Below are 14869 nucleotides of genomic sequence, written 5' to 3' on the forward strand. Positions count from 1 at the left end.
TATATATACATATATATATATATATATATTATATATATATATATACATGAGAAGCGGACGAAGTCGAAGGGGGGGCGCTGGGTGAGGTCACAAGGAGGGGTAGGGAAGGTCATCAGTCTTATTCCGGAGCTTGTGGAGGAAAGTCTCGCTCGACTTCTGGTTTTGGGTTCTGTGGGCTGGGGATTTTGATGCTGCTGAGGGTTTTGGTAAACGATTCTTTCTAGTAGGCAAATCCGTTGTTGATGAGGACTTGCATGGCCCTTTCCAACTCTGAGTGCACGGCCCTCCAGTTGTTGCAGTGTGTGAGGGTTCTTCTAATAAAGACACCTATTCTCGAATCCTTGTACCTCTGAGGGCGCTCGCTTGATTCATTTAGACAATGTCCTTGATTGGTGGATTAAACATAAACCGAGGTGTTGAAAGTTTCTTCTCCCTGTTTCACCAGAACATCAAGAAATGTGAGGGAACCTTCATCGACTATGCCTATTTCTATATCATGACATACGGCGAATTACTCGGACTCCTGCCTATGGAAGGCAAAGTCGCCTTACGAAAGAGAGAGAAGATTGACAAAAAGCTTTGTCATAACAAGCTTGCCATTTCATTCAATGAAATATATATGTATATATATATATATATATATATATATATATATATGTATACACACACACACATATATTTATATATATATAAATATATATATATATATATATTTGTATATATACATATACATATTTGTATATATATATATATATATATATATGTGCATATATATATATACACGTACGTCGGATACACGGCGAAGATTGGAACTCCGGAAAAAAGTGCAATTTTCGTGGATCTCAACGACGAGGGAGTACCTTGTTGTATTAGTAGGGAAGGGGGAAAGCTCGTGGTGTAGTGGGAAGGTGAAGAAATAGGAGAAAGAGAGGGATTATTGAGGAAAATGGAAGGAAATGAGGAAGGGGACGAACAGGCCCCGGATCTTAGGAGAGGTGTAAACAAACGGGGGGCAGAATACACAGACGAGGAACAACAAGGAAGCAGAGGTGTCAAGAGCAGAAATATAGATAATAGCAGCTCAATGGAAAGAGAAGATAACTGCTTTTATGGATTTAATGAGGGAAGAGGTGACAACCTCCCCCGACTAGTAAATCTAGAGGAGAAATTACCTTAAAAAAAAAAAAAAAAAAAAAAAAAAAAAACGAAGAATGGGAGGTTAGGTTTGACCAATTATCACAGGTTACCGAGAGAGTTGATAAACTGGAAGAACTAAAGAAAGAGAATCAAAATCTAACTAAAGAAATAGAAGAATTAAAAAGACAGTTAAGAGAAGTAAAGGAAGAGAATGAGGAATTAAAAAGGAATAAAATAAAATAAATAGTCCATAGCAAAAGAAGCACAGAGTGGGAAAAAGTACAAGAGAACAATAAAATTGAATTTAGAGGTATAATGGAACAGCAGATGAAAGAACAAACTAAAGACACAGTTATTAAAGTGATGAGGGAGAAGGAGAATATAGTAAGAGACTTAGCGGATAAAAAGAAATGTATAATTATATTAGGGATGGAAGAGAAATATAATCTAAATAGGACTACAAGAATAAAGGAGGAAAAGGAAAAAGTAAATAAGATATTAGAAGTAGTTCAAGAAGATGAACCAGAAATAGGGAAACAAATAGAAGAAATGTATAGACTCAGGAAATGCAATACAGATAAGACCAGACCAATTAAGGTTAAATTCAGGTCACAAACGACAACAGAGGATATCTTGGCAAAAACAGGGAAACTAGCAGACAGTGAGCGATATAAACAGATATGGATAAAAAGAGAAACGAATAAAGAGGAAAGAGAGGAGGAGAAAACAAGAAGAATAGAAGCTAAGGAAAAACGAGAACAGAACAGAGTCAGAAAAAGAGAAATTCTATTGGAGAGTAGTGAATATGAAAGTGAGGAAATGGTTCATAGCAGAGGAAAACGGAAGGGAAACGGAAAAAACAATGGAAGTAGCAGAAAACTAAAAGTGTCTTACACAAATATAGATGGCTTAATAACAGGCTTGAACGAACTGAATGATTATCTGAAGGAAAAAGAACTGGGTATAATGGGAATTGTAGAGATAAAATTGAAAGGTCCACTACCACCCAACAGTGTAGGACATGGTGCATATAATTATTGGATTAGAAACAGAGAGGTAAAACAAGGGAATGGAGTTATGTTCCTGACTAAGAAGGATATAAATGTGAGGAATGTCACATATGGAAAGAATAGAGTAGAGATGATTATGATGGAAGTGGAAGACAGGGATGGGAAGAACAGGAAGTTTGTAGTAAATTATGTGCCTCCTAAAACGGCCTCGTGGGAAGAGAGAGAACACAAAAGTATGTTAGAAGACACAAGGATAACACTAAATAAGATAATGGAAGATGGAGGAAGAATAGTTATAATGGGTGACTTTAATTGTAAAGAAATCTGCTGGGAAGAGATGACAGTGAAGGGTAGAGACGACCTATGGGGAAATGTACTACTTGATATGATTATAGAACATACTATGACGCAATGGATTCAAGAGAATAATAGTTATAGAAATGAGGAAGAACCATCGAGACTGGACCTAATAATCACATCAGAACCTGAAATAATGGAAAAGATTGAATATAAGACACCAATAAGTAAAAATGACCACTCACTGGTTGAACTGGAACTAAATGAGAAAAAAAAAAAAAACGAACAATATAGAGAGGGAAGAATGATGTATGAATCTTTTTTTTTTTTATTAAATAAGAGAATTCTTTCAAAAAGCAGACTGGGAAAGAATACACAAAGAATAAACAACAGTAGAAGGGAAATGGAATATTTTGACAAAAAAATATAAAGGAGTGGAAAAGTATGTCCCAAGACAAAAGCAAGAAAAAGAATATGTAAAGTGCTGGTACAGCAAAAGATGTAGGGAGTTAAAAGACAAAAGAGATAAAGCTTGGACAAAATGGAAAAAAGACAAATTACCTGAAAAATGGAAAATATAAACTAGTTTTAGAAATAAACATGTACAAGTGTGTAGAGAAGAAAAGAGAAAATACGAAAAAGATGTCATAGAAAAATGTAAAGATCAACCAAAACTATTTTATAGATATTTAAACAACAAACTGAAAAACAAACAAGAATTAGAGAAAATACGACAAGGAGTAGTTGAATACACAGAGGAAATAGAAATGGCAGAAATTATGAACAAGCATTTTAAATCGGTGTTTACAAGGTAAGTACAACTAGGTAAATACAAACGATGAACAGACGGCGAAGATTGGAACTTCGGAAAGAAACTCAATTTTCATGGACTTCAAAGTCGAGGGAGTATTTGTGTTGTATTAGTAGGGAAGGGGAGAGCTCGTGGTGTAGTGGGAAGGTGAAGAAAAGGGAGAAGGGGAGGGATCATTGAAGAAAATGGAAGAAAATGAGGAAGGGGCAAACGGGCCCCGGACGTCAGAAGGAATGTAAACAAAAGATGTGCAGAAGACACAAGTGAAGTCGAAGAAATCAGTAAAGGCATAAAAATTAGAAATATAGATAAGAGCATCGCAATAGAAAGTGGAGTAAATTATTTCTATGGATTTAATGAGGGAGGAGGTGACAACTTCCCCTGATTAGCCAGTCTTGAGGAAAAACTATAAAAAATGAACGAATCATGGGAGGTTAGGTTTGGTGAACTGGCACTGATTACAAAAAGAGTTGATCAATTGGAAGAACTAAAGAAGAAGAACCAAAAACTAAGTAAAGAAATAGAAAAATTAAAAAGACAGTTAAAAGAAGTAAAAGATGAGAATGAGGAATTAAAGAGGAATAATAGAGAGAATAAAGAGTCCATAGTAAAGGAGGTAAGTGGTTGAAAAAAGGTTCAGGTGAATAGCAAAATTGAATTTAGAGATATAATGAAACAACAGATGGAGGAACATACTAAGGACACAGTTATCAACGTGATGAGAGAGAAGGAGGATATAGTAAGAGACTTAGCAGATAAAAAGAAATATATAATTATATTAGGAACGGAAGAGAAACATAATCCAAATAGGACTACGAGAGTAAGAAATGAGAAAGAGTGAATAAGGTACCAAAATATTTCAAGAAGATGAACAAGGAATAGGGAAAGAAATTGAAATATATAGACTGGGGAAATACAGTATAGACAAGACCAGACCAATTAAGGTTAAATTAAGGTCACAAAGGACAGCAGAGAATATCCTAGCAAAAGCAGGAAAACTAGCAAAAAGTGATCAGTACAAACAGGTATGAATAAAAAGAGAGATGAATAAAGAGGAAAGAGAGGATGAGAAAACAAGAAGAATAGAAGCTAAGGAAAAAACGAGAACAGAACAGAATCAGACAAAGAAAAAATCTATTGGAGAGTAGTGAATATGAAAGTGAGGAAATGGTTCATAGCAGAAAAAAACAACAACAAAAGGGAAACAGAAAACAGGATGGAGGTAACAGAAAATTAAAAGAGTCCTTCACAAATATAGATGGAATAATAACAGGCTTGAATGAACTGAATGATTACCTGATGGAAAAGGAACCTGACATAATGGGAATTGTGGAGACAAAATTGAAAGGTCCATTACCACCCAACAGTGAAGGACATGGTGTGTATAACTACTGGATTAGAAGCAGAGAAGTAAAACAAGGTGGTGGAGTTATGTTCCTGACCAAGAAGGATATAAATGTGAGGAGTGTCACATATGGAAAGAATAAAGTGAAAATGATTATGATGGAAACAGAGGACAGGGATGGGAAGAGCAGGAAGTTTGTGGTAAATTATGTGCCTCTTAAAACGGCTTCATAGGAAGAGAGAGAACACAAAAAATCTGTTAGAAGCCACAAGGATAACACTAAATAAGATGATGGAAGATGGAAGAAGAATAGTTACAATGGGTGATTTTAAATGTAAAGAAATCTGCTGGGAAGAGATGACAGTGAAGGGTGGAGACGACCTATGGGGAAATGTACTACTTGATATGATTATAGAACATACAATGACGCAATGGATACAAGAGAATACTAGATATAGAAATGAGGAAGAACCATCGAGACTAGAACTAATAATAACATCAGAACCTGAAATAGTCGACAAGGTTGAATATATGACACCAATAATTAAAAGTGACCACATATTAGTTGAAAAGGAACTAAACGAAGAGAAATACATGGGGGAAAATGAGCAATATAGAAAGGGAAGAGTGATGTATGGATTTTTTTTTTTTTTTTTATATAAAATAAGAGATTTTTTTTTTCCAAAAAGTAGACTGGGAAAGGATATACGAAGAGGAAACAACAGTAGAAGAGAAATGGAAAATATTGACAAAAAATTATAAGGAAGGAGTAGAAAAGTATGTTCCAAGACAAAAACAAGAAAAAGGATATGTAGAATGTTGGTACAAGAAAAGATTTAGAGAGTTAAAAGATAAAAGGGATAAAGTTTGGATCAAATGGAGGAAAGACGAAAAACCCAAAAAATAGAAAATATATACTGGTTATAGAAATGAATATGTACAAGAGCGCAGAGAAGAAAAGAGAAAATACGAAAAGGATGTCATAGAAAAAATGTAAAGATCAACCAAAACTATTTTACAGATTTGTAAACAACAAACTGAAAAACAAACAAGAATTAGTGAAACTACGGCAAGGAGGAATTACACAGAGGAAATAGAAATGGCAGAAATTATGAACAATAATTTTAAATCAGTGTTTACGAGAGAGAGAACATACAATTTAGAAATGTCGAGTGGGAGGGGAAAGTTCCCACTATGAAAGAGATAGAAGTGACAAAGAATAAAATAATGAATCACTTGAGTAATCTCGATGTTAGAAAATCGCATGGACCAGATGAAATGGCAAACTGGATTTTGAGAGAATGCAGGAACGAACTAACAGACAAAATGCATAGTCTAATAAGCAGTTCATTGAAAGAAGGAAAAGTTCCAGAAGATTGGAAAAGAGCAAATATAGTACCAATATATAAGGGGGGAAACAAAGAAGATCCTACAAACTATAGACTGGTCCCTCTTACAAATATGGTAGCTAAAATTTGTGAAAGAATTATCAAAATTAGATGGGTAAAGCATTTGTAAAAAAAAAAAAAAAAAAAAAAAAAAAAAAAAAAAAAAGTACTAAATCCGAAGCAGTTTGGATTTAGACAAGAAAGATCATGTGTCACCAACTTGATGTGTTCCTATTCAAGACTAATAGATATGATACAAGAAAGAGATGGGTAGGCTAATTGTGCCTTTCTAGAGCTGAAGAAAGCTTTTGATAAGGTGCCACATAAGAAGTTGCTAAAGAAATTAGAAACTGCAGGGGGGAATACAGGGCAAACTACTTAAGTGAATGGAAAACTTCTTGCATGAAAGGAAAATGAGAGCGGTGATAAGAGACAAACATTTCAATTGGGATGAGGTGATTAGAGGAGTTCCACAAGGAACAGTTCTGGCCCCAGTAATGTTTGCTGTATATATATATATATATATATATATATATATATATATATAAATATAAATATATATATATATGTATATTAATTATATGGATGAAGGAGTTGAAAGTTACATGAGCTTCTTCGCAGACGATGCAAAAATTTTGTATAAAGTGAGCACCGAAGAAGATTGTGAGTCGCTGCAGAGTGATCTCAAAGTATGGGAATGGAGTAGGAAGTGGGAGATGGAATTCAGCATTAAGAAGTATAGTATAATGGAATTTGGAAGAAGCAAAAAAAGAATACACACACGCACACACACACATAGGTGGTATTCAAGGAAAATTATTGGAATGGAAGATTTCTTAACCAGGAGAAAAATGAGGGTAGTAGTTAGAGACAAATACTCGACCTGAGAAGTAATGATGAGTGGAGTACACAAGGTTCTGTATTGGCTCCGATTATGTTTGGCATATGTATAAATGACATGGATGAAAGTATGGATTGTTATATGAACTTCTTTGCAGATGATGCAAAAATATTAAAGAAAGAGCAGAGGAAGACTGTAAATCACTACAGAAAAACCTGGATAAAGTCTGGGAATGGAGTCAAAAGTGGGAAGTGAACTTTAACATCAAGAAATTTAGTATAATGGAGATTGGAAAGAGTAAAAATAGAATACCGAGGAAATACAAAATGGTGCAGAGGAATTAAAAAAGTTAGCTCGGAAAGAGACCTAGGGGTAATTATCAGCGAAGACATGTCACTAGACAAGCATATCAACAAAATAGTCGGAGAAACCTTCAATTTACTAAGGTCGATGAAAGTGGCTTTTGACTATTTGGATGAGGAAATGGTAAAGAAAATATTAGTTACACTGATAAGACCAAGATTGGAGTATGCTGCGACACTATGGACACCCAGTACTAAAAAGAATATAAAGAAATTAGAAAGAATACAAAGAGCAACGACAAAGATGGCACCAACACTCTCCAAATTGACATACGAACAAAGATTATCCAAATTGGAACTACCAACCCTGGAACAAAGAAGAGAAAGAGGAGATCTACTGACTATTTACAGAATTATGAAAGGGATGGAAGTCCTAGATAGAGATGATTTATTAAAGTGGGACAAGAGAAAAACAAGAGGACTCGAAAAGGATAATCATAGAAGAATATCTTCCCACACAATGTGGTGGATATTTGGAATAAATTGGATGAGGCAACAGTGTGTGCAAATACTATTCAAGAATTTAAGAACAAACTTGATGAAACACAATGGCAAAAGCCGACAAGACTGTGAGAATCAACACCGTGTGAGATCGAAACCTTTATTGGTACGACGTTTCGCTTATTACAGTTTTTCAAGTACAGACATATGGCAAACACTCTGAGTACATATAGGCCGACGGGGAAGGAACTGGGAGAGGTTATCAGGGAAGGGTGGGTGGTAGGTGGAGGGGCGGAGGGTGTGTGTGTGAGAAGGGGATGGGTGGGACTTGGTGGAGATAAAGGAGGACATTTTGGACAGTTTGTTGAAGTGGACTAAGGGAGACATTTCATACATTTGTATAATGCGGGTAACAGATGGATGATAGGAGGGGCGATGTTGAACATGCCTCTGTTCTGCTCAATGGTTTTGAAGCTTCGAATGGCGGCCGCTTCCAGGCATTTCCTCCTCACCCTGTCTGGTTCACTAAAAAGAAGCTCTGCGTTATCCCAATCCATCAGGTGGTCGTTGGTGTTCCGGTGGATAACACAGGCGTTGGTGGTGATGCTGTTCCGGGAATCGTAGCGATGCTCCCGGATCCGGGTCTTCAGGTCACGGGAGGTCTCGCCGATATATACTTTATCACATCCAGCACAGGGTATGCGGTAGACACCAGCGTTTTTCCCCACATCTCGTCCTGGCTGTCACTCCTTCTATCAAAGAGCTTTCTACCAATAAAGGTTTCGATCTCACACGGTGTTGATTCTCACAACAAACTTGATGCTGAAAGATACAAAGACGGATCACTACGAGCGTAGGTCCCCCTCTCCTATAATACAGCTAGGAAAATACACATACACACACTTATACACACACACACACATATATATATATATATACATATATATATATATATATATATATATATATATATATATATATATATAGACATATATATATATATATATATATATATATATATATATTGAAGGTGGAAAAAGATGTCAAGAGTCTATTTCCGAGTTTTTGAGTTTATTCATTACTGGTTTTCCTCTATGCTTCTTCAGAGGAAGAAACATAGAGCGAAACTGGTCAAGAATAAACTAAAAAACTCGGAACTAGACCCGTGACTTCTTTTCCATCTTAATCAACTTGTCACAATGTACCACCATATATATATATATATATATATATATATATATATATATATATATAGGCTCACACACACGCAAACACAGACGCGAACACACACACACACACACACACACACACACACACACACACACACACACACACACACACACACACACACACTTTCAACGAACGGACGGCTTGAAGAACGTTCTGAAGAAAAGTGCAGATTGTGGATCCCAACGCAAAGAGAAGTGCCTTTTTGTATTTACAGGGTGGGGGGAAATTGCTCGTGGGGTAGTGGGAAAGTAAGGAAAGAGGAGAAGGGGAGGGATTGCTGGGAAAATGGAAGGTAATGAGGAAGTAGAGGACTTGGTCCAAACAGACCGCCGTAAAGGTGGACAAGCGACCGCAAGACGAGCTGGAGGACGACGGAATGTCTAATAAGAATGTAAAGATTAGAAGTATAGATAGGAACAATACAGTAGAAAGTGATGAGAATATTTTAAAGGGATTTAAAGAGAGTGGGGGGGACACAAACCCCCCCCCCCCGACTGACAAGACTAGAGAAGAAGGTTGATAAGGTGATCGAGGACTTGGAGAGTAGGTTAGGTCATATGAACACCATTTTACAAAGGGTTGAAAGATTGGAAGAACTGGAAAAGGCGAATAAAAACTTAACTGATGAAATAGAAGACCTAAAAAGACAGTTAAGAGAGGTAAAGGTGGAGAATGAGGAATTGAAGAAGAATAGTAAAGAAAACAGAGAAACGATAGCTAAAGAAAGTAAAAATTGGAAGAGAACCCAAGAAGGAAATAAGGTTTCATTCACTGACATAGTCAAACAGCAATTGAAAGAACATACTGAAGACTCAGTTATTAAAGTGATGAGACAAAAGGAGAATATAGTAAGGGATTTAGCAGACAAGAAGAAATGTATAATTATATTAGGAATGGAAGAGAAACACAACACAGATAGAACCACAAGAATCAAAGAGGAAAATGAAAAAGTAAGCCAATTACTAGAATCAGTTCAGGAAGATGAACCAGAAATTATGAAACAAATCGAAGAGAAATTTAGACTCGGAAAGTATAGCACAGACAAGACCAGACCAATTAAGATTAAATTCAAGTCACAAACAACGGCAGAGAATATCTTATCCAAAACAGGGAAACTAGCAACAAGTGAACAATACAAAAAGATATGGATAAAAAGAGAAATGAATAAAGAGGAAAGAGAGGAAGAAAAGCAGAAAAGACTGGAAGCTAAGGCAAAAAACGAGAACAGAACGGAGTCAGAGAAAGAGAGATTCTATTGGAGAGTAGTGAACATGAAACTAAGGAAGTTCGACATACAAAAGAAAAACATAAGGGAAACAGAGAACACAATGGAAGTGGCAGAAAACTAAGAGTGTCTTACACAAATATAGATGGATTAATAACAGGATTGAATGAGCTGAATGATTATTTGAAAGAAAAAGAACCGGACATAATGGGAATTGTAGAAACAAAATTAAAAGGCCCACTACCACCCAACAGTGTAGGACATGATGCATACAATTATTGGATTAGAAACAGAGAGAAAAAACAAGGGGGTGGAGTTATGTTCCTGACTAAGAAGGATATAAACGTGAAAGGTGTCATATATGGAAAGAATACAGTAGAGATGATTATGATAGAAGTGGAAGACCGAGATAAGAAGAGCAGAAAATTTGTGATCAATTATGTGCCTCCGAAAACAGCCTCATGGGAGGAGAGTGAACATAAAAGTATGTTAGAGGACACAAAGATAGCATTAACTAAAATAATGGAAGACGGAGGAAGAATAGTTATGATGGGCGACTTTAATTGCAAAGAAATCTGCTGGGAAGAAATGACAGTAAAGAGTGGTGATGACTCATGGGGAAATGCTCTACTTGAGATGATTACTGACCATTCGATGACACAATGGATACAAGAGAACACTAGGTATAGAAATGAAGAAGAACCATCGAGACTAGACTTAATAATTACATCTGAACCTAGAATAGTGGACAAGATTGAATATAAAACACCAATAGGTAAAAGTGACCACATATTGATTGAACTGGAACTTAATGAAGAAAAATATAAGAAAAGAAATGAACAATATAGAAAAGGAAGAATGATGTATGAAAAAACAAACTTTGATAAAATAAGAGAATTCTTCCAACAAGAAAACTGGGAAGAAATATACAAAGAAGAAACATCAGTGGAAGAGAAATGGAATATTTTGACAAAAATTTACAAAAAAGGGGTGGAAAAGTATGTCCCAAGACAAAAACAAGAAAAAGAATATGTAAAATGCTGGTACAACAAAAGTTGTAGGGAGTTAAAAGACAAAAGAGACAAAGCCTGGACCAGATGGAAAAAAGACAGAAGACCTGAAAAATGGAAAATATATACTGGTTATAGAAATGAATATGTACAAAAGTGCAGAGAGGAAAAAAGAAAATATGAAAAAGATGTTATAGAAAAGTGTAAAGATCAACCAAAACTATTCTACAGATTTGTAAACAATAAACTGAAAAACAAACAAGACTTGGAGAAATTAAGACAAGGAGGAGTTGAATACACTGAGGAAATGGAAATGGCAGAAATTATGAACAAACATTTTAAATCAGTGTTTACAAGGGAAAATATACAACCTGAAGAAATTGAGTGGAAAGAAAAAGTCCCCCCTATGGAAGAAATAGAAGTAACAAAGAATGAAATATTGACACACTTGGGTAATTTTGATGTCAGAAAATCGCATGGGCCAGATGAAATAGCAAACTGGATTCTGAAAGAATGTAGGAATGAACTGGCAGACAAAATACATAGCATAATAAGCAGTTCCTTAAAAGAAGGAAAAGTTCCAGAAGATTGGAAAAAAGCAAATATAGTACCTATATATAAAGGAGGAAATAAAGAAGAACCTACCAACTATAGACCAGTCTCTCTAACAAGTACAATAGCAAAAATTTGTGAAAGAATTATCAAAAGTAGATGGGTAAAATACTTGGAAAAAAACAACGTACTAAATCCAAGGCAATTTGGATTCAGACAAGGACGATCATGCGTCACCAATTTAATATGTTTCTATTCAAGGCTAATAGATATAATACAAGAAAGAGATGGATGGGCTGATTGTGCATTTCTAGACCTAAAAAAAGCTTTTGACAAAGTACCACATAAGAAGTTGCTTAAGAAATTAGAATATGAAGGAGGAATACAAGGTAAATTGCTAAATTGGATGGAAGACTTTTTGCAAGAAAGAAAAATGAGAGTAGTGATAAGAGACCAGCACTCAAAATGGAATGAAGTAATAAGCGGTGTCCCGCAGGGAACAGTTCTGGCCCCAATAATGTTTGCTATATATATTAATGATATGGATGAAGGAATTGAAAGTTATATGAGCTTCTTTGCAGATGATGCAAAACTACTGAAAAGAGTGAAAACTGAAGAAGATTGTGAATCACTACAGAGAGATCTAAATAAAGTACAAGAATGGAGTAGGAAGTGGGAGATGGAGTTCAATACAAAAAAGTGTAGTATAATGGAATTTGGAAAAAGCAAAAACAGAATAACAGGATCATATGATTTGGGAGAAGAAGGAATAAAAAAAGTAGAAAATGAGAAGGACCTGGGAGTCATTGTTATGAATAATATGTCACCTGAGAAACATATAAATAAGATTTTTGGAGAAACTTATAATTTGATAAGAACAATCAAAGTGGCATTTACATACCTGGATGAAGAAATGGTGAGGAAAATCCTAATCACCCTGATAAGACCAAGATTGGAATATGCAGCAACGATATGGTCACCAAGTACAAAAAAATGTATAAAAAAACTTGAAAGAATACAAAGAGCAATCACAAAACTGGCACCAACACTCTCAAAACTATCATATGAAGAGAGACTACAAAAACTTAAACTACAGACACTAGAGCAAAGAAGAGAGAGAGGAGATTTGATAGCTATTTACAGAATCATGAAAGGCATAGAAATTACTGATAGAGAGAATCTGATAAAATGGGATGACAGAAATACAAGAGGACACGGAAAGAAAATAAAAAAAGACAGCTATAGAAGAGATTTGAAAAAGAACAGCTTTCCTCACAGAGTAATAGACAGTTGGAACAAGTTAGATGAGAAAGTGGCGTGTGCAAAAACAATACATGAATTTAAAAATAGTTTAGATAAAATGAGATATGAAGACGGGACCCCACGAGCATAGCTCCCCTTCCCGTAAAATACAACTAGGTAAATACAACTAGGTAACTACACACACACACACGACTCGTGGCGCAATGGTAGAGTTCCTGGCTGCCACTGCGGCGGTCCGAGTTCGAATCCCACTCAGGGCTGAAATAACTTCAGTATCGCTGCGTTGCAGGTCGTTTCTCCAACTCTCGTGGGCGGGGAGTTGGGTCTGTGTGTGCGTGTAAGGTCACAGTATTACCCATAGATTGGTCATATATGATCTCCGAGCTCTCTTCCGGGAGGGAAATAGCTGTCGATTACGAATCCAACACGTGATCCAAGGCCATGGTGAATCACACATATACACACATACACATATGCACACACACACATACATACATACACACGCACACACACATACACACACATTAGACAGTTGGAACAAGTTAGATGAGAAAGTGGTGTGTGCAAAAACAATACATGAATTTAAAAATAGTTTAGATAAAATGAGATATGAAGACGGTACCCCACGAGCATAGCTCCCCTTCCCGTAAAATACAACTGGGTAAATACAACTAGGTAAATACACACACACACACACACACACCTACTCACACACACACACACACACACACACACACACACACACACACACACACACACATATATATATATATATATATATATATATATATATATATATATATACACACACACAAGCCGCGGGCTTCGCCGGGGGCTTGGCTGCGCAAACAGCGGCCTACGGCCGCAGCTGTAACGGGACGGGTGTAACGGTATTGTTACGTCGTTTCCATCCAACGTCACTTGTAAACACAAAATGTGACGGGTTCGTCACATCATCACAATTAGGGGTCCACTGCACAAACGCCTCTAAGTTTTTGTTTGTTTATTGTCCTATCCAGTATAAGGTTATTTTGGTACACTACTACACAGTCTTATCACTAAGGCACGTCACTAACAACCTCGTGTTCCGAGCCCGTGCATCTCGTTAAGAAGGTCGGAAGTTCCTTAGTGAGGTGCCACGCTCGTATAACTGAATTATTTATGTGAGCTGGATTTAGTTCGTCACATCTTATATTTTAATTTACATAATTAGTTTATAATTTAGTCTGACAGCCAGACTATAATATATATATCCAGGGGAGGTTCGTCAGTATACGTAATAATGTGTTTATTACTGTGTGATCGCGTGTGCATGGTGAGTGTTGGCGCGACAGGGAATGCCTTGTCAGCAGATTGGTCTTAGGCGCCTTATTGTCGGCCGGCTGGTGTGAGTGTGGGAGTGAGTGGAGGTGAGTGGGTTATATGACTGAGTGATATACTCACTTGTATATGAGGCGTATACACAGCTTTCCGCGCTCTAATCCCTCGTTTTCCCCTTTAGCCTCGGCCTCGGGGCGGAACCCCAACACCGGATCCCCAGCACGAAGAAGAACGCGAAAAAGAACGCGAAGAACGCGAAGAAGAAGAACGCGAAGAAGAACGCGAAGAAGAACACGAAGTAGAATGCGAAGAAGAACGCGAAGAAGAACGCGAGGAAGAAGAACGCGAAGAAGAACGCGAGGAAGAACGCGAAAAAACGCGTAGAAGAACGCGAGGAAGAAGAAGAAGAAGAAGAAGAAGATGATGAACGCGAAGAGGAAGAAGAAGAACGCCAAGAAGAAAAAGAAGAACGCGAAGAAGAAGAAGAAGAAGAAGAAGAAGAAGAAGAAGAAGAAGAAGAAGAATACCACCTGACCCCGACTTACCCAAGCGCTTTTTCAAGAATATTTTTAGGACAAAGTGTCACCGTAATACCACCTGTCCCCGACTTCCACAGCGTTTTTAGAAGAATATTTTT

The 14869-nt window shown here is 36.6% G+C and overlaps 1 long non-coding RNA gene across 1 annotated transcript in view; it reads left to right on the forward strand.

The window, feature by feature from the left end:
- Positions 1–14869, forward strand: part of LOC143032799 (uncharacterized) — a 438832-nt gene that overhangs the window by 133236 nt on the left and 290727 nt on the right. The gene's annotated exons all lie outside the window — the stretch shown is intronic.

Source organism: Oratosquilla oratoria, chromosome 14 (assembly GCF_046742065.1).
Source record: "Oratosquilla oratoria isolate Oo_2021 chromosome 14, ASM4674206v1, whole genome shotgun sequence".
Taxonomy (NCBI): Eukaryota; Metazoa; Arthropoda; class Malacostraca; order Stomatopoda; family Squillidae; genus Oratosquilla; species Oratosquilla oratoria.